The following is a 20,792-nucleotide window of genomic DNA, read 5'->3' on the forward strand; positions in this document are numbered from 1 at the left end:
TGCAAGTACTGTGAAGTTTTTAAAGCTGAAATTCAGCTATGTCAAGGTGCTTTACTGAATTCAGATGGCAGGTGCTACTCCCTAATAGCTCCTTCAGTGGACAGTAATCTCTGTGTTCATGTACTCTTCTGTTTCTCTTACTTGGTTAGCCTCTTGCGTTGCCTTTCTTTCCAGCCTCAGGCCCAGTATTTCTTCCAGTCATGTCTTTGTGAAAGTAGGTGATGGCTCAGTCCAACCTGTATGTAGTGTATAAGTCTCTCCTCATCCTCTGATCTTAAGAACATTCAGTAATAGTGACTTACTGTTCACTTTTGTGTGGACATAGGATTATAACACACAAGCCTCAGAAATTTCCCAAAAATGATTTTTATATCCTAGCCAGAACAGGAATGTAAGACTACATTGGCCAAATTAACTGTGTGCTTTGTAGAAACCTTCTATCAGTAGGTAAGGATTTACTGTAGGAGTGTTCTCCATTACAAGTTTGGATATTGTAACATTGGTGACTGATCCTGAAGGTGTTCTCAGAAAGTGAACAGCGCAGTCCAGACCATCCACAGAGCAAAGAAGTTCTGAGCAACCTGCTCTAGTGGAAGATGTCCCTGCTCATGGCAGGGGCTTGGAACTAGATGATCTTTAAGGTCCCTGCCAACCCAACCCGTTCTATGATGTTAGCTCATTCTCCTAAGTGGGTAAAACACATTACATGAGGTACTGTTTGCTCTGCATGAGAATCCTAATCGCTACCCTAATCCTTGCTATGCAGTGGAGTGACCAAATGTAAAGCCCCAGACTATGCTGATTTTTGCTTCTTTCCCCAGGGTCCAAAGGACTCTTACATTTAGATCTCATTACAGGTGTGCACCAAAATCTAGTAAGTTCTTCAAAAGTCTGTAATGTGGAAAGTTGTATTTTATCAGAAGCAATTGCAAAGCAGTAAGACACTTTCATTTCCCTTCCCAGACTCAGAGGTTACACTTTGCATTGACAAAGCATCTACTGCGGTATTTGGTTTCCTTTCAAACGCAGCATAAGTTTAGACCTAGAGCAGGTAGTGACAGCCATTCATACCATGCTGCATCATGTGGGACACGGTGCAGCAACCATCCTGCTGTTTCTTTGCTCTAATAAATGAGGAACCTGTGGGTAAATTACAGCTTGTGGTGCATGATCACGGACATTGTAAGTGGCTGCACTGCAGTTGTCTTAGCAACAGCCACATCCCACAAGCTAAAGAACAGCTTCTTAACTCACAAGCGGATAAAGAGACATTGATGCTTTGTCTCCACATGGAAAAATACATGCACATTGTATTAAGTGTTCTCCTCCCCGTTAGAAATAATTTATAGGGAAAGCCTGTGATAAATAGACATTTTCTCTTTTACGTGACTGGCTTGCATTCTTCCATGTGCTATGGGACACTGTAACCAAGAGGACATGCACACAGTATACCTGCAAAAAGCAAAATGCCCTAATGTTATCTGTCTGAACAGGAACGTGTTCTGTACATATGAAAAAAATCTTCCCAGAAACCTGATGAATTGCCACAGAGAGGGCTTATCAGGATTGGCCTCAGCCACAGAAGCTGATACAAAGGGAAGACACCCCTAACTGTTGCTGGCTTTGAATCAGAGCTGTGTGTATGAAATGAGCTTCTAGAATCCTGTGAGTGAGGACCGTTGAAATGAAATAATTGATATAGGCACCAAAACTTGAATTATTCAGTTGCTTTTCTAATGCATGTTTTGAAATATGTTGATTATGGGAGGCTGGTGGTATGAATTGGGCTTGGAGGCCGTGTAACTGTGCCCGATACAGCTTTGTGATACAGCAATGTCTGTTTGCTGTGCTTTTATCCTGCGCTGAAATGAGAGTGATTACTCTATCATGACTGGATAATTTTCAAAGATTTTACTGGGGATTATTAGTTTTACTGCTCTAATAAACATATAATTAAACAGTGCCTCTGTATTATTGGATCCTAGTCTGCTTTGTATACAGTGGATTTACAGCGTGTCAGTAAATATTGAAACTGATGCAGTAGTTAAGATTTACATAAACCTTCTCTGGGAGGAGGATGAGAGATTTCTACTGAGACTCATCTGACAGTGTGCAGTGGTAGGAAAGTATCTGAATGTGAGGAGAAAACACTGGCTAGTTCATACCTTTCTCCCCCAAGTTGCCTAGTTTTGTTTAAGCTTTCAGCCTTAAATATAGCATAGTCTGCGCTTTGAGGGAGCAGAAGTCGTTCTCAAAGTCTAGGACAGCATTCCCTGACATAAGCCAAGGCAAATGAACATCTAATCTGCAATCTAAAAGATAACCTTGAAGCAGGAGAACATATTTGGGAGCTCTCTTCTTCTGCTAGATTGTTATGGCTCTATTCAATTTGACATGCCCTGAATTGCCAAATGCATTCCACCAAAGGACTTGAGCTGAGATGTTCAAACCTGACATTTGATTAAAACCACAGCATACTTCATTTGGACTGGTGAACCTTTTACAGGAGGGGAGGAAAAAAAAAAAGATCCTAAAAGATATTAAATTATCAATTAAACAAATTGCAGTTTAGGTACCATATTTTATGAATGTTTTGTGAAACTTGCTCATAAAAAAAACCCCAGCTCTTGACAGACCTAATATGTTCAGGTTAGTTTGTTTTAAGTATTAATCAGCCTTGCACAGTGCATACCCTATCAACTTTCTTAACTGGGGAAGACCTCTTCAGTGGTACACTCAGTATGTGCATGTTGCAGTTTCATTTAGATTAGGTGATTATTTAACTTACCACGATGAAAATTTCTTCTGAGAAACGTTAGAAGAATGGGTCCCAGCAATATAGAATGAAGGCAAGCTTTATCAGTGCTTCATTTATCAAACTTGGAATGATTTTCCCATTTGAGACTACTTGGGGGGAATGGCTGAAATGTAACATATTTTGGAGTGAGTAGGATTCAAAGGTGCCACATCGATTCCCACAGGGAACAGCCCTAACCAGGTTGAAGGATACGGAGTAATAGTATCCTTCTATTGATAATCTATCTAATGAGAAAGATAGGAGTAGGGTAGAAGGAAGCTGTTAGCTGTGTGTTTCCAGTGACAACGCTGACAGCAAGCAGCTGTACAATATTTACACCCACCAAATCAGACAGAGTACCCTATGCAGGCTTTCCCTGCTCCTGTGGCTGTAAGCATGGTCCATACCTCGTGCAGGTCCATTGTTTTAAAAACTTAGTTTTATGTGGAGAAAAGACTTACATAAGCATACTATGTGTCTCTGTGTGTTTTCCTGCCTCTAATACCTGTTGAACTCACTAGCCAGCATCAAGTGAAAGGAGCAGAAGGGATTTTAGCAGTCTCAGTCCCACCAGCTTCATGGAAGTGGTGGGCAAGTGAGTAAAAAAGCTCTGTAAATGCCCCCACTAAGGGAAGGTGGTTGCGTGATCTCTCATGCCAGATAGTGTGCAAAAATTTGCAAAGCAAAATGGCTTAATAAATGCCCCAGCTGAGCAGCTCAGTTTTTAGGTTGACACACAAATCTAGGAAATGAGGGTTTCTCTAACCCTGGTGCTTACAAAACTGCTTTTTATATGATCTCTGTTGTTGAAGGCCAATCTGAATGGACCACTACCGAGAGACTGATAGAAGCACCTATTGTGTATTCAAGGAAATTGTATTGCTTTAATGAAAATATTCTCTTCAGAGATTTTTTTTTTTTTTAAATAAGAGATAAGCACTAGGGATCTTTGAATTTACCTTTGGAATCAAATGGTGTCCAGAAAGATATCATTGCGAATATGCAAGGTCTTAACTCTGTTGTCTTAATGATGCCTTAGTGCTGTCACGTGAGTAACGTCACAACTATTTATCAGGCTTTCCAGAATCAAGGATCTAAAATTATATTTTTAATTGGTGGCTGCTAATTATTGCATACAGTTTATTTTCCTTTGGTTTATAGGCTGATAGCCTGTTCGTTATCAGACGTGATACATAAATGAGTCTGGTGGGAGGAAAATGAGAGTTGGAGTAAATATTAAGGAAAATTATACAGCACTTACATTCACGTAATTTTGATTTCTGAATTGTGCTGCAGTAACAACTACCCCAACTAACCAGGCTTTTTCCGAAGGTACTTTGCATTCTCCCTCAAATGTTAACATTAGCATTATAAGATAATTTAACTCTTATTTTTGTCAAATTAAGGTCCTTTAAAAATTATTTTATAGGTAGTGCTTTGCAAAGTCCATGGAACAAATTATGTAATTATTACATTATGCTAAAAATGTGAGTTTTATACTAATTATACTATAGATTCAGTCCCTGGAATTTTGCCATAGTTCCTTCTATAATACTGCTGTCCTGGGAACTGAATCATTTGGCACCTGATTGCACTAATTACTGTTGAACTTTAGAACCTTTAATGCAGTGAAAATTCAAATATTTAACATGCACTGATATTTGCAGGATGAAAAGGTGGAATTTGCACAGAAATATAATATCCAGTTTTTTCTGTAATAATGCCAATAACTTTGCGGTAACTCGCATTAATATTTAGTACAGTAGTAAACATAAGGAGCTGGCATTATTCTGTTATGATTATGGTCAATAATACCTTGGCCTTAGGTGAGTTTTTCAGCTCTTCATTCTTTGCGTAACTTGATATGGGAAGGAAGGAGAAGCAATCAGCTAATGAACCAGTTTATAAATATCCAGTACATGTGCTTGACCTATTTAAAGGATTGCGAAAGGGAGGTTTTTGTAACGTCTAAATACAGGCAACGGTTTCCATCCCTATCAATAGCATAGAGAATTATTTTCTACTCCCTAATTCCTAACAAAAATGAAAGAAAAGCTTCTGATGCTTAATGGCATGTAAAACTATGAACTTCCTAATCAGTGTGGTCTTTTCAAGCATAGTATTTATGTGGGAAATGTATTAGATGTCTTTACAGTAAGTCATTTTGTATTCAGCTGCCATCTCCCATTACACATTTACTTTTATATGTGTGGCTGGGAAGTGTTATTTTGCTTTATGGGCCTCATTTAGGAGAGTATTTTGTTAGAGGCCAAAGCAGACACTTGCTATCAGGAAAAGAAGCAGAGGGGAATTAGGGTTCCTTGATCAGAAGCACAGTGAAAGATGTTCCCAAGTATCTGGTCTGTAACTGGTGGTTTAGGTAAACTTCCTCCGACCCATTTTGTTACTCTTCCCCACATGTCACTGAAACTGCTTTTCTGCTCACGCTTCTGAGTGTCACTTGGTTGTCCAGATCCCCTAATTCTCACTGAAAACAGTCTAAATGCTTTTGTCTAACATGAGCACATCTTCGAATATTAATTCTCTCTAGCACGCATAAATGCCACCTTCCGTGTATTTTGAGTTCTTTGTGAAGTCTCTTATGTATGTTACCCGGGAAGATATCTATCTAAATGGATTTCTGGTTTAATCATCTGGATTAGCTATTTGCAGGAGGCTCAACTGCTATGTTTTTTCCAAACTTTACTTCTGTTTGTACTTGGCATTGTCCTTGTCTTATTAAATAACTGGAATGGTCCCAGATCTTATCTGTATATTGCATGAATAATTTCAGCGGGTCATCATTTTCTGACAAAGCAGCCTGTGTAATTTGTGAAGATTTGCTTGTCACATAAACTCAAACTTGCCTTTTCCCAGAATTGCTGGCATCAGCGGTACCTCTAGGTAAACCCACAAAAACGTTATTTTTTCCTTGTAAAAAAAATCATTTGGTGTATATATACTACCATTGTTGTTTCAAAGACATACCACTTTGAAGCTAGTTCAGGTATTCAGCATGTGTAATAGCTGATCTGTTCTAACGATCCAAGTCTTTGAAATGACTGTTTTGTAGAAAGAATTGCTGATCCCTAGAAATACAAAGGGAGGCCTCCTGAATCTGTGCACGGCTACTGTTCTGCAGCCTCTTTTACTATGGTTCTGTGACTGCTGCTTGACCAGCCAAACGTGGGCTGGATGTGCAGTAGCACACCGCTGTCACTGCGGATTTGGTGGGGGCAGGTAACCTTGCAGAACCTCAGTTGCCCGCTACCAAATGAGAATAATGGCTCTTTTTTACCTCATAGAGGTAAAGGTGGTATCTGGGGGCTTGTGAGGAACTTGGTCATTGTGCTGCGGTGATGAGGATCAGATAGGAAGCGAACTTTCCAGCAGGAATTAGGGAAAAATATTCTTTTATATCCATATGTGGGAAGATGTCCTTAATGTATTCCACTTAGTAATGCCTTCTGCCTCCCTGAACAAGCAATGGTGGTGATCAAAATAAAAACTGGGCGCAAGGCGCCATCAGTCCTTAGCTTGAAACTCTTGAATCTGAGAGTAAATGTGCTATAGCATCTGTGGGGGAGAGGGACGGGGCTGGACAGCATTTAAGGTTCCGAGTACAGCTAAATAAGACCTTACATTGAAGAAAGGTTCTTTACCCAGGCATGTACTGAATAAGTATTTACTTATTGCAACAATCCAAATACATATAAGTAATGGCTTATGCAGCATAGATGCTGCTGACATAGTACTGCTTCTGGAATAAATCTTCAAGAGAAAAGTCAACAGAAAAAAGATGAGATTTAATGAGTGAGCTGTGCCAGATGCATACTGTAAAACTGTTTGCCTACTATGCATATATAGTTTTATCCTAATGACTTCTTCACCAAAAATATTCATAAATATTCTTTTCCCACATTACAAATAAATAGTATGTATTCACATAAAGACTAAGGAAATCAGGCATGAAGAGCCCTTCAGCTGCCAAGGACAGTTTTTTAAATCTTTTTAAAGCAGTTCCTTAAGAAATACTTGTGCTGCTTCACAACAAAAGAAGAGTTAGTTGAAGGCGTAATCAAACAGGTCTCCTGCCCCAGCCTGTGTGTCAGTGAATGCTTCAGGTGAGCCAGGGACCATGGCCTGAAGGGCACCATGAGGCGCTTGCACTCTGACCAGGGGGATCACCACCACTCTACTTAGTGTTTCTTAATCTTGAATTTTTGCAAGGCTTCTGTTTGTAGCAGTAACGATAATGAGAAAAGTGTTAATTCTTAGGTATTTTTAAATGCATCTTAAGGTTCAGATTTAGCCTTTAAGCATGCTAACGACGTATTACTGACTTTTTGCCATTTCCTGACAAACTGGAGGGTCTGTCTATAGTTACTCTTATGCTTGATGCTCTGTCACTTTGTTCTACTTTGGCTTTCCTGAGCTAGGCTAATTGGATGGCTCTGAAGAATGCAGGGAGTGTTTTGGCTTTTGAAAATGTTCTCCTTTTCAGGCTGCTTTCCAGCCTTTTCTCCCCTGCTTAATGACCCATTCAAAAATTTTTTCCAATGAAATTCTTAGACTAGATTTACATAAGATCATTAGAGTATTCCAACTCCTTTACTTTAAAATATTCATGGCAGTCTCACATTGCTGGCTTCACAGAACCAATTTCAGGCAACACTCCCATCAGCTTCACTGAATAAGGATGGCAGGGTAGAGCTTTAATTGTCAAAAGCTCAAAAGCTTCAGCTTTGGTAGCCGTACTCCATGTCAAATACCAATTCAGATAGTGCTTCATTGTGCATTCTGCGCACTCTGTGGAGTTGGGGAGAGGCTGGTTAGATGCTTTTCATTGTCCCCTGTCTTTGAAAACAGATTGCAAGAACTTGTTGACCTAAATCGCAGCCTATGAAAATTTTCTGTGTGTCATCTGTGTGTAAAACTTCACTGCATTTGCAACTAGAAAAGTAAAGCAGTCTTGCATCATTATATTAAAAATCCTGTGCAGATTTGTAACTTGCTGGTCTATTATAATGGTTGCTGGTCTATTATAATACTTGCTTTGGACAATTTTAAAACGCAAGAGATGCTGTCCTGTGACAGGGTGGCTTGATTTGTCCACAAAAATGGTAGGAAATCTTTATATATGAGGTGCCTCTTAGCTTAAGCGGCGGAGTTGTTTTCAGCGTCAGTATAGTATAAACAGTTTCTTAGGGAAGCTGGAGTGGGGACATCATCTCAGTTGGCAGGCTGGCAGGGAGGAGAGCACGCTCGAGCCCTAGTGTTGGAAGGCTCACTCAAGGGTCACAGCAGAAGAGCAGCAGCAGAAGAATTTAAATTCTCTGCTTTTGGCAATAAACTTTGTGTTGAGCTACTGCACTCTACATGGAGAGTCACTGCAGCAGCTGCCTGTAGTAGTAAACATGCTGCAGGCATCCCTGTGGTATAGCACTTAACAACACTGGCCCTCGTTCTTGAAGTGTGTGCCAGCTCAACAACGCATGGGGCCTTCGATTCCCTCTTTCCTCTTCAACCTCTTCCAATGTCTGTGCCCAGTAAGTCCAGATCCAGAAATGTTTTGCTCAGTATTGTCTAGTCCTTCCTATTCTGCTATTCCTGGCTTAATGAACAAACCAAGATGCAAAAAAAAAGTCTCTGGAGAGCAGTGTGATGTAAAATGTCCCACCATCTTAAAAATTTATTACTGAAGCAACTGTGCTTGGATATATTTTTAAAATGGAAATGAATAATTTAAGACTGTTTAAAATATATGAATGTAACTTTAAATTAATCAGGTTTTTGTGTACATTGCTTAGCAAATAAAATATGTCTCAAGGGTTTTTGTTTTGTTAGCAAAGCTCAGCTCCTCTTTCTTTTTTTTTTTTTTTTTTTACCACAGAAGCAACTTTTGAAAAGGCTTTTATTAACATTTCCATAAAACTGAAGCGTGCCCTTCATCCTGCCTCCAAACCCATGCCTTGCAAAGCAAGCAGACACTGTTAGCCATACCAAAGGCAGATGAGAGAAGAAATCTTTCTCCGCGGTTAGCTGAGACAGAGGGGAGGGTGTTCAGTGAGGGCAACGGCAGCCAGCCCTGCTGCCTGCAAGCCAGGCTGTCTGCTGGGGCGTCTGTGAAGCCACTCTGCAGGTAATGCAACTGGGAGAAGGAAGGGAGAGTGGGTAGGTGCCGGAATGGGTAGGTGTGGGCAGCAGCCAAAATGGTCAACTTGAGCTGCACACGTAAGGGAGCAACCGGCTGCAGAACAGGCAGATTTGGAAAAGAGTGCGATATTATTTGTGTATAGTGTTTGTGGCTTTTTCTGTGGAAGTGCACCGTGTGCTCTGCCCTTAGTTGACAAAACCTGTTTTAATGTCTGTGGTAATGGATGATACCTTGGTAAGAGATTGGTCGCTCAAAAGCACGGCTTCTCAAGTTTACTGCTGTCTGGTTTTTAACGTGTGTGAATATTCAGGCCTAATTTGACTTCCAAGGTCCATCGACTGCAGGCTTCTGCTCTCAAACTCATCTGCTGCAACAGTCCCCCTTTTGAGGAAAGAATTAAATACCTGTGAGTCAGAAAGCATGTGGCTGACAGGGATGTGCAAAATTCAGTCTGAACCTCCTGTTGTGTTTAATTTGGTGTGAGGACAGGATTTTAGGTCACCTGTATCTAAAGCGAATGGCACACCTGTCAAGCCATAGTCTTTTCAGCCTTGTTTTCTCCTAGATTTGTCATTTGGGGTGGAACAAAACAAGTGTTTTTTCCAGTGTTTGTCTGTCAGAAGTTAAAACAGCAGCTGACCTACTAACTCCTGTGGTCACAGAGATTAGAAGAAAACTTGGCCAAAGCCTTAACATTGATGTATGATATAAAACCTTGTAACTGATTTATCTTCACTGAAAACTTTTAGGAAGCCTATCTTTACCTCTTCATTTGCTTCATAAATCATTATGGGTTTAAGCGTGTTAACATTTACCGTGCTTTTATTTCTGTGCAGAGCTTGCAAGCTCTGGAGCGTGCGAAGGGAGCCATCAGAGGGAAGGCAGGCAGGAGCTGGCGGGGAGGGCTGGCACTGCAGGGAGCCTAAGGGAAGGACCTGAGCGATGGGAGCGCTGGTATGATGGGCCGCAGGTGCTGGTGGAGGTGTGGAGGGCACAGTCCAGTTTTGTGCCTGTCCCTGGAAATCCTGAGTGTATTGTATCTGTGGTTCCTCTAAACAACTCGTGGTTTTTCTGTATGAGTGAAGAGCAGCAGGATGAAGTTTTATGCTTCTGATAAATTGGTCTGCCTGTTTTCCCTCTCTTTGGATTAAGCAGTGAGATTGCAGTGAGTACAGCTGCTATCAAAGAGAGCCTCATACTGAGAGGTATCTGTTCTATTTTATTCCAGCAGCTCAAAGACTGGGGTATTCTAGTACAACCTTGAACTTCATTTTCCATCTGCCTGGTGTTCAGACTAATTCTCATCATGGTTTTTAAGGACAGCATTCAAGAACCTCCATTTTTACACATTGCAACAGTTCTTGGAAACCAGATCAAACATGTAGGATAGGAAACTGCTCAGATTAAGGGTACCACCAAGGATTTTAAAAGCTAGATTTTATGGTTTTGCCTATATTTGACAGTGATCATGTTTCTGCTCCTACAATTAATTAAAGGTAACAGGGCCTTTAGAAACTAGTTCTGGTAATTCTTGAAGTGCTCTTATTTAGCTGCATATTTTTGATAGCATCTGTTGAATGAGGCTATTGGATCAGATGAGTGCAAGAGCCACTCTAAGTGACAATGTAGGAGAGGTATTTCTGATGCTATCTGCATAAATTCTGCTATTTAGATGAAAGCAAGAATAAACTAATCTGTAGATCACTAGGTAGGAAATATTAATCATGTGACTTGGTTCATGCTGGGACACCCAATCTTCTCTTACTGTTTGCACAGAATCTGACATAATTATTGATTTATTTAGCATTTTATTATTAGCAAATATGTATGTCTAAAAGAAGCTGTTCAAAATTAAAACACAGAATACAAAGGCTTCTATAGATACCATAAGTCAGGCAAATGTTCTTGGCTAACAGAGTGTGCTTGACTGACATTGCATATCTGAAAGGAAACCGTATGGTAGGATTGTGTTTGGTTGGGTTTTTTTTGTTATAAATAAATAAATAAAACCCTTTTAGAACAAATATTTTCTAGTATCAGGCCAGGAGGAACGTTTCCTTGTAAAGCTGGTTAGCTTACACAATGTGCCCTGCACCCTGAAAAATGCACAATCATTTCTTTGTATCAAACTGTGTTTGACAAGTGGAGCAGTAATATTTGGCATAATTTGGTAATTTATCCATTTTAATATTAGAAGTTGCAACTATTCATGGAATTTAAAGAGTTGAGCTATTAGAAGACAAACATCCATCTGGGAGCACAGTGGAAAAAACAAAACACATTTAAAATATTATTTAATATGAATTAATTCTAAGCCAAGTGTGACAAACAACAATTGCCAACATCTCATCCTGTCTTGCAGCACTGACTTGTAAACTATAATCACATCTGTTGTATTAGTATTTGTAATAACTACGCTTGTGATAAACGATCACATCAAATTTTAATAGCTTTCCTAATGTTCACAAGGATGATTGCATAATGAGGTTACCTTCTCTTAAATTTACTGTGTGAAAAATGTTGCATGCAGTATACTAACAAAAGTCAGCTTCCTATCAGAGCAACTTCCCGAACAACTACTTTGTAGCAACAACAGAATAGTGAAGCAGCAAGCAGGAGAAACAAAGCTTCCCAGAAATATCTCCTGTGTGAAGGAGGTAGGGACTGGGAGCATGATGTATTGTAGCATGCTTCAGAGGCAGTAGCTTATTTATTACTTTTTACTACAACTCAGCTTACATGGTATATGTCAAAAGCAAAGTAAAAGACAATAAGAAAATCAAATCAGGAAAATAACAATAAAAGTAATGACTCCTGATCTTCTATATACTCAAATCACTGCTTCTTAAATTGTCAGAAACTTTTTTGCACCATATATATTGTCTCTATAATTAATGCCTGCATTTTGTAAATTAAATCATACCTAAAATATATCATGGGACCAAAGTATCTGAAATAAGTTACTTGAATTTAGTGAATTATTTCATGTATCTTTAACAAAGATAGTAGGAGTTTCTTTCCTGTGAAGCAAGTTTCTACCTGCACTAACACAGAGGTAGGCATTGTACATCAGAGTGTACTGCTGGGTTAAGGGAACGTGGCTGTCACCATATGCTGTCCAGTCTGATGTTCTTATGAGTTTTACATCTGAATAATGCAGGATTCACCTATTCTGTACGTTGTTTGATTTTCTGTAATGTATAAAATTTACAGCCACAATCCCTAAGCCTTTGAAATTTATTTATTTATCTGTGGGCAATTGTAGCCCTTGTCAGAGACTCTCTGATAATCTGAAAAAAGCGCCATTAGAAGTTGTTTTATAGCCAGGCTGGTGACTAGAATGAGAACTTAACTAGCACATTTCCCTACCTAGTACACAAGCTGCTTCAGAGGACCTTGCATTACCCTTGGTGCAGAAAAAATGAACAAGGATAGCTGTGTGTACTCAGTGGATCAGATTCTGATCTCTGTTACAACAGTTTATATCTAGTTATTTATATTGGTCTGAAAGAGATCACGTTCTGGTGGTTTGATCTATGCTATGCAGTATTAGGAGAAGCTGAATTACCCAGTAATTTGGGTCCTACTATTTTTGTCGCAGAGAATCTGTACAAAAGGTGTATTTATAGTCTAGCAATTCCGTTGTGTGTTATTTAGGGGCTGCAGTAATACTATAACAAAGTATAAGAGCCAAGATCAATAGCTGATGCTTGAACCCTGAGATATACCCACTTTATAATCCTAGAAAGGCTTGCTTCTTTATAGTTTTACATACAGAAAAGCCAGCCAAACCAGCACTTGGACTGAAAAAGAATTGCTCAGGTAGAAAGAAAAGGAGATCACCCCGGGTTTCCTGGGCTTCTGAAGCATACTGTAAAATGCTGGGGAAAAGCCAGTGTTACATCTTTCTCTTGTAGTTCAAATATAATATCGAAACATAACATAAAAGATAAGATTGTATTTAGGATATGGATTCTTCAAACATATACCTAGTTCAAGACATAAAAATGGTGTGAAAACAGTTAAGGCAGGAATTAGAGGCTACACTGTGGCAAGGAGGCGTCCTGCAAGGAACAGAGGACCACACAGCGGGGAATTCAGGGCAGCAAAAAAAAAACCAGTGCATGCCTGTTAGCTGCTTGTGGATAGGACCCGGCGTGCCATTTCCATGGCTGTGGGTCTGCCATTCATCCATTGTCCAGAGAACTGCCACATGCTGCACAAAATCTATGCCCTGGCAATTGAGTAAATTAGGCAGGCATATCATTTATCAACCTGCTGATTAAAGCCATTCAGCTGTAATATGTTAGGAGACAAAGGACCCCTCACTCTCTTTAAAGTTTGATTTGTGAATGCGTGTGTGCACATGCAAATTGCAGAGACACACATGGCTTTCACGGTCATGTGTATAATATGTTATAGTAAATTGCGTAGCCTGCCAGAAAGTATGTTTATTGTCAATTTCCCTGAGGCCCCACTCATCTCTTAAGGACTTATTTTGACTTTCCAAACCACTGAACTGCTCTGACTAACCAATCTTATTTAAATTAACCTGACAGATGTGAAAATTTCCTCCTTTTTGCAGCCCCAAACCCAACTCAGTTCTGCAGCAGCGACTTCTTTATACATTTTAAATGCTAGGGAAAAGCCCTGACATCTTAGAATAGTGCAGGCTGGCAAACCTGATGTCCTCAGAGCGATTGGTTTGGCATGCCTGCACTGAGCCTAGTAAAGGACAGCCTTTGGCCAGGCTTGCTCTTTTACCTCTGCTCCAGACCGGCACATGGACAGCCAGGACAGGGGTATTCTCTGTAGACCGACACATCAGAAGGCAGCTGGGGCTGCCAGTTTTGGGACACAATAGAGTAATTTGCAGTTGCTGGTCCTGCTGCTGTAGCTGGTGGGGGGAATGCAGAGGTATCCCAAGGCTGGGATTGCTTTTCAGGTGGGGAGGTCAGATTCCCCTTATGCACTAAGGGGAATACTGGAGGTTTAAAAAAGAGGCTATTGCCATGGAAGCTCTGGGAAGGAGAGGAAGGCACATAGAAATTACCTGAAGGGGGGAAGCAATGGCCTGGTATCAATAGGTTGAAATCTTTGGTGGCTTACATGCTCATTTGACGTGTGCGTCCCTGTGTCAGGGCTTGCCATGGAGAAAAGCAGCATTCTGTTCCTACCAGCCAAGGAAGCTCCTGCTTTTTTTTGTTTGTTTGTTTTTAGCTCAGTGATGCCAAAAATCCCAGAATTAAACTCCGTTGCATTACCTATCAACTGGCTTCTTATTTAAATCTCGCATGCTGCCTGCAGGGTAGCTTGTGGAAGTCACCAGGAGAGTGGCCGTGCCCAGGGTGAGCCCAGCGCTCCAGCCTGTCGCTACGGGAGGGAGGTTGGGCGCTGGTGGAGCCTCCCTGGCCGCGCTGGCAGTGGGCAGCGCCTGTGTTTTGCTGCCAGCTTTCCCTGCAGCGTCTGGGCTGGGGTATCTACAGGTGAGGTAATTATTTTGGTGACAGTTGGGAGTGCTGGCACTGTGCCAGGTGGCTCTGTTTTCTTTGGGAAGGGATGTGGAATGATCAATCAGCACTGAAAGCATTTGTGTACACTTCAGGATTGCTCATTACTTTATTCTGTGTCTCGCATTTTTGGGAGCTTGGTCCTGTTAATTGAGCTACCTCATGCATGTTTATACATGAATCCAGAGTGCCTAAACAAAATACTTAATAGTTCTGCTTTGGCATCCTCCACAGATGGACTGAGGGAGGTTTGTGATGCACATGCATTAGGACTAAAATCAAGAAGACAAAACATGCTCTCAGCAGTATCATCAGTCATTGGATAAGGATTTTATATAATTGACTATCCTGTGAGTTGTCTGATCTGTGTCCTAAGCTTGGACTGACTCTCAGGTCTTCAACTTAGAAATGCAAAGAAATTGTCTTTGGTGGAAGCAGAGTCTATATTTTTTTTTTATGTGAATAGCTTTTAACAAGGACAACAAAAGGCAAATCTCTAACACCAGCACTATTCCTTTACTAGCAAGAATGCCACTTGTTCAGCAGAATATACACCTGATTTCAGCTGTTTAAAAAGACACCAAAAAAGGAGATGTTCACTTGGTAAAATTGCCTCTTCCCCCCCCCCCCCCCCCCCCCCCCCCCCCCCCGCTAATTTTTAAAATCTGCTGGATCATTTATTTTTTGGGGGGAAAAAAATATAAAAAAATCAGTCCAGGTAGACGTTCCTGGCATGGAAAATTTTAAAGAATAGGTTCTAAGTTTAGCAGCTAAAGTACAAGACCTTAAAAGGGAGTGCTGGGTAACTGCAATGACATGCTGCTCATCTTCACTTATTCCTCAGTTTCAGAGAAGACCAGGTGCCAAAAGTTATCTTCATGCAAAATAATCTTATCATAAATAACTGGTTCCAGATGGAGAATTTGTGAACCTAGTTGCTTTATCTACACATATGGTTCAAGAAAAATTTGTCTCAGTATAATCAGAAAATAGTTTTTTAAAAAAAACTTTAAAGCAAAAAAAAATAAAAAAAGGGAAAGAAAAAGATGGCTTTGTGGTAGTGGTATAAAACTAGGATTGTGGGGTTCTTGATCCTATTTTTTTTTTCCCACAGATTTTCTGTACGTAGTGACCAAATGACTTGAGTATCGCTTCCTTCATTGGTAACATGGGGACACTCACAGCATGTTTGGAGGCTTAATTCATATTTGCAAAGTGCTTTGAGACACTTAGATTGAAAGTGCTGTTAATACATAGTACTGATATTAATTATTAAATCATACTTGGGTTCTGTGGATGTCTCACAGCTGGCACCTGCAAACCCAGGGATTTTGGATGGCTAGCCCCTCAAATAAAGCTTGCTTGACAGGACAGGAAGTATTAAAATTGGTTATTTGGCAAGGATGGCCTTCAGAGATGTGTTCATGGACTGAGAACAGATTTTGGCTTAGTGGATGTAGAATCAAACTTCCAAAAGATTCTAGAGATTCGAGATATCACTGCGTAACTGGGGTTGATACACATTAAATCCCTGAGTATACTGCAAAACCGTACTCATGTCGGAGATGTTTTCCTTTGTGTTAGTGCAGTACTGACCTGAGCTGATTTGTTTTAACAGGCATGTCTGTAACCATCATGTAGACAAATCTGTAAGATCTGTATTTCTTTGAAGCCAAATGAACTTAAATACATAATGCATTTTTAAAAAGCCTACTCCTTTTTGTAGATTTTTTTTTTTTTTTTTACAGAGAAGTGTTCGAGTTTTTCTACTCTCAAAAATGTGGGGAAATCTGAACGTGGGTTGTGCTTCTTGTATTAGGTATTGTTGTGTTGGTGTTACATAAGGAGGAAAATTATGTAATGGAGATACATTTTTAAAAGGAGGGTTTCATTTGGATGTATAAGAATATAATTCAGTGTTTCAATATGGCTCATGAGCTTTAATGCAATTGTTAAATTTGAAAAAATCAGTCTTTTTCAACTTTAGTTTTTGTTTCTAGCTACATATTTCAGTAAATGAGAGTAACTGATGAGTTCCGGCAGGTACCATGTGCCTTAGGTTCTTCCTGTGCAAGCTGGAGAGAAGTATTTATTTCACATATATTGTAGAAGCTTAATTCATTTATTTTTGGAGAGTTTTTAAAGCTTTTTGAATAGAAGGGCAAATATTAATATTTTGAAATCATATGGAAGAAAGAACACTTCCAAAAATCTTTTTTCTCTGTAATTTGTGATCTGTTGAAAAACACCTTTCTCCTAAGCAGACAGACGGAAGGTAATGCATCTGTGCTGTTGCAGCCCATCAGTGGGAGCTGAGGCTGATCGGTAGCTTGTGTGATGAGAACCAACATTTTGCATCTGTAGCGCAGTAAGGATATTGAATAAATACTTCGTAGAGAGATATGAAATGTTAACAGTTGCTGCTCAAAGTCTGCTTTGTAGTTTGTATTGCTGGGAATATTTTGCAGTTCAATTTGGTGGAAGTACTGCTAATGGGCAGAAATGTAAACATATTTGTGCAAGGAATTTACGCAGATTTCTTGCTTTTTTTTTTTTTTTCCTTTTTGAAACTGCCCCCTGAGCGACTTTCTGACACCAGAGCCTTCTACCATCTCTAAATGTTGCTGACTGAGAAAACAAACAACACTGTCACATTTGGAAAGTCAAAGCAGAAAAGTGTCTCATTTGTAGAGCTATTCATTTCGATTTTCATCTTGCTGCTGTCACTGAGGATACATGAACAACAGCAGTTGGTATTATCAGGAGACCTAAGCAGACCTGTTTCGTTGGCTGACTTGACAGCTGTTCCGTGAAAGAGATTCATGCTCACAAAATCAAAAAAGTATGAAGACCAGATTTTCTTTTTAACCCTTTTTTGGCTCACTACCCGGGTTATGCTTTAATAAATAACCAAAGGGAAGGATTTGGTTGCTGTGGAAAACAGTAGAGGGATTTAGTTTAGCAAACTACCCCGTATGTGTTATGTAGCACTCCTTAAAGCAGTGTCCCTGACTTTGGATCCTCACAGCCATCTGGGGAAATTAAACTGGGGCCCAATTCCCTTGTTACCACAAGTAGCATATAGCAGGGAAGAGCTTTACATTATTCTCCTGAATGCTCCATTTCTTAGGCAACCCAAATCCTTTTGTTGGGCAGCTCCTTTTCCTTTAAAGTAGCAAATATGCAAATATTTACATTTTTTAAAAACTATATTTCCTTTTAGTTTTCTGCTTGATCCTTTTAACAGAAATTTATTATTTTAACAGATACTATTGCCAGATAGTTGTGTTTTCTAAACAGTAAGGATCTCTTTTGATACTGGTTTTAACGTGGCTGTTTTGAGATTTAGTTCCTAATACAACATCTATCTGCATGTCGACCCCTTGGTACCAATGTGTTTTATGCAGTAGAAGAGTTTGTCTCACAGTTATTTAGATGAGAAGAACTTTAATATCCGTTTGTTTAACACGAGTCAGTACTAATTGCGCTGCACGAACATGCATTGGTGACACTGTTTCATTTAGCTCCTGCTGCAAAATTCTGCAAGTTTATCATATGTTACCATGAGGTGTTGTTACTGTGAATTGTTACAGTGAATGGGAAATAAAAGATTGTGGAAATTAAAGTCAAACCTGATATAAAACTGCTCCATCACAAATGTATATGCCTCACCAATTACACTAGAAGGATGCCAGATTTCAGTAAGTTTTTAGTTAGGGCTGTGAAGTGTGGTTTAAACTACATTGAAGACAGAATGTAAAATAACTGCAATGTGTGAATGAAACTAGTGCAGTTCCTTCCAGTTAGCCCAGCCAGAGTTCCTGGGTATCTTTTTTCCAAGTCTTTTGAAAGGTGCTGTCCCCCTGCTCAGAGGCTGTGGGGCCATGGTTCTGGTCAGGCACAGATGTGCTAAGGTAACTGCTTTGGTCTACAACCATTTCACCATGGTTGTGATTAGTCATTTTCAATGGATCACCCACCTATCTTGGACCCGGTGTCTTGGATTGCCTCTATATAAATCTAATTTAAATATTTAATTTATTATAGATACTCTGTTAAGGCTGTGACATTGAAATTCAGAAAAGCTCTTTGGAGATCATACCCAGAGATTTTGTTAGCTCTTTTGGATTTTCCTGCACTGGGACATGTGTTAACTGTGGCATTTGCCTTTGCAGTTGGATATGAAAACAGGCCTCAGTGTACTTTATCTACCAACACTGAATGTGAGCACAGGCTTTGACGTGTGCGATGAGATCCATCTGTACAGCACAGAAAAGCACAGAACCACTTTACTCACTACTAAAAGCCATGGATGGGACTGCCCTTGTTAATAAATGCTGTTTCCATTAATATGTGTTTACAGGACAAGTCTATTTCAATATGTATTAAACACTTCTCTGGGCAATACATGGCATGTGGATATGTGTGTGGGAAGGTGCAGGTGACACTTGTTTGAAATGGTGCTCATCAGCCTTGATTCCATTGCTCATGAGCCACTGAAGCCATGTTAAATACTGCCCTTTTTTCACAGGACATTTTCTGTGTCTTGTATAGCTGCTCCCAAAAACGTACTGAAACAAGAGCTCAAACTGATTGAATTCTCTAGGTGTGTAATACAGTACTCGGCTGTGTCCTACTTCCACTGTTGTCAGAAGAAAGAGTGGTAAGAAATGACAAAGACCTCTTCTCTCAGACAGGGCTCAGATGCTTTCTTACCCGTTCACAACAATGGAACCTGATTTTTGCAATTAGCTGAATTGCAGCTGAGAGTATTTTTACTCTATATAAGTATGAGCAAGAGTCCTCATCTTTTATTGTTCGTTACCGAGCAAGCACACCGCACAAGTAGTTCCTTCTCATTACAAGCCTTATCCTCTGAACACCTGAAACATTTTGCTTATTAGGTTGTTTAGGACATGCAATGACTTTAAACAGTGAATGGGTGTGTTCGGATGTAGTGTCGTGTAAGACCTAACAATGAGGTTGGAATGGGGATGCAGAAAAGGTGGGAAACAAAACTGCTGGTTGCTTTTAGAAATCTTATCTTTTCAAAGTAAACCGCAGCTTAGTTTGCCTTACAGACTTACAGAAGTCATTCACCTAACTCTTTTTTAAGCGCATAAGCAAAACTAATTACTTCAAACTTAGCATGCATGGAAGCGCTTTGCTAGATTCAGACCTGCAGTCAGACATTATCAATTTTAATTACTAAATGCTATACTTTTTTTATCTAGGTTTAAACACTCATCCCAGTTTTTTCAGCCCAAAGGCTCCTGGGACAGTTTATATATTCATACCTTAACTGACCAAGTATCCATAACGAGTTTTTCACAGCCTGGGAATTTCAGCAGACGGAGGGGACAGTCTGGGTGTACTTGTGCTGCAGCACATTCTTCGTTTTCTAGGCAGTGCTATCTTTTTTTGTCATTTAAACGCAGGCAAGACTATTGGTTATAATTTCTTCTTTGTAAAGAGCCCGTGCATGCATACACCCCATCCAGGTGATACCAACAGTAATTGGCACAGCCTGTGGTTTACACATTGGGTAGAATGAAGCACTTGATTGTCTTACTGAGATTGTAATATTGGGTAGCAATGGAGTCTAGATGTTTTTAAACAAGGCTGTCTCCTCCAACTCCTGTTTTATGAATAAATTATGAGTTAATTAATTATGTGATTTTATCCCCTTTCCTCTTACAAGCACTCCTGCTGAGGTTTTAACATGTGGTTACACAGTGAATTCTAGGTGTTTTAAACAAAGCCACCCCTTCCAACTCCTTACTTTTTCATTAATAAATTATGAGCCACCTAATTATGTTTTTCATACCCTCCCTGAAAACTACTGTGCTAAGTCATTTGTTTAAATACTTGGTAATATGCTTCCTGATTCTGAATAGACAGTTTGATACCAAGCCTCAGAATTTTTGTAATCTACTATAGAATTATAGAATGATTATCAAATTATTATTAGGGAGTAGTACAGATCTATGTCTCTTTCCTTGAGAATATGATTTGCTCAGGAAGAGCTTTCATATTATTTGATTTGCATAGTATGAATTAAGATTTTTAATTCCTTTTATACCTGTTTTGTAGTATTTGTTGCATCACATAATGACTACAGACGCAAGACATTTATTTATTTTTTCTGCTAAAATACATTAATTTCAAAACTTTAGGCATCATATACCATGTGAGATGGTGAACATGAGTATGTATCTATAAGCAGAGACTGAAGAAAGAAAAATAAAAACCTGCTGAAATTGGCTGGGAACAAATTGCAAAAGCTGAAGAAGCAATACTTCATTAGCATTTCTGTAAAATATTTACC

General features: G+C 39.6%; 1 protein-coding gene across 2 annotated transcripts in view; it reads right to left on the reverse strand.

The window, feature by feature from the left end:
• Window positions 1–20,792, reverse strand: part of CHST8 (carbohydrate sulfotransferase 8) — a 185,793-nt gene that overhangs the window by 92,923 nt on the left and 72,078 nt on the right. The gene's annotated exons all lie outside the window — the stretch shown is intronic.

The sequence above is a fragment of the Falco biarmicus genome, chromosome 15 (genome assembly GCF_023638135.1).
Source record: "Falco biarmicus isolate bFalBia1 chromosome 15, bFalBia1.pri, whole genome shotgun sequence".
NCBI classification, from domain to species: Eukaryota; Metazoa; Chordata; class Aves; order Falconiformes; family Falconidae; genus Falco; species Falco biarmicus.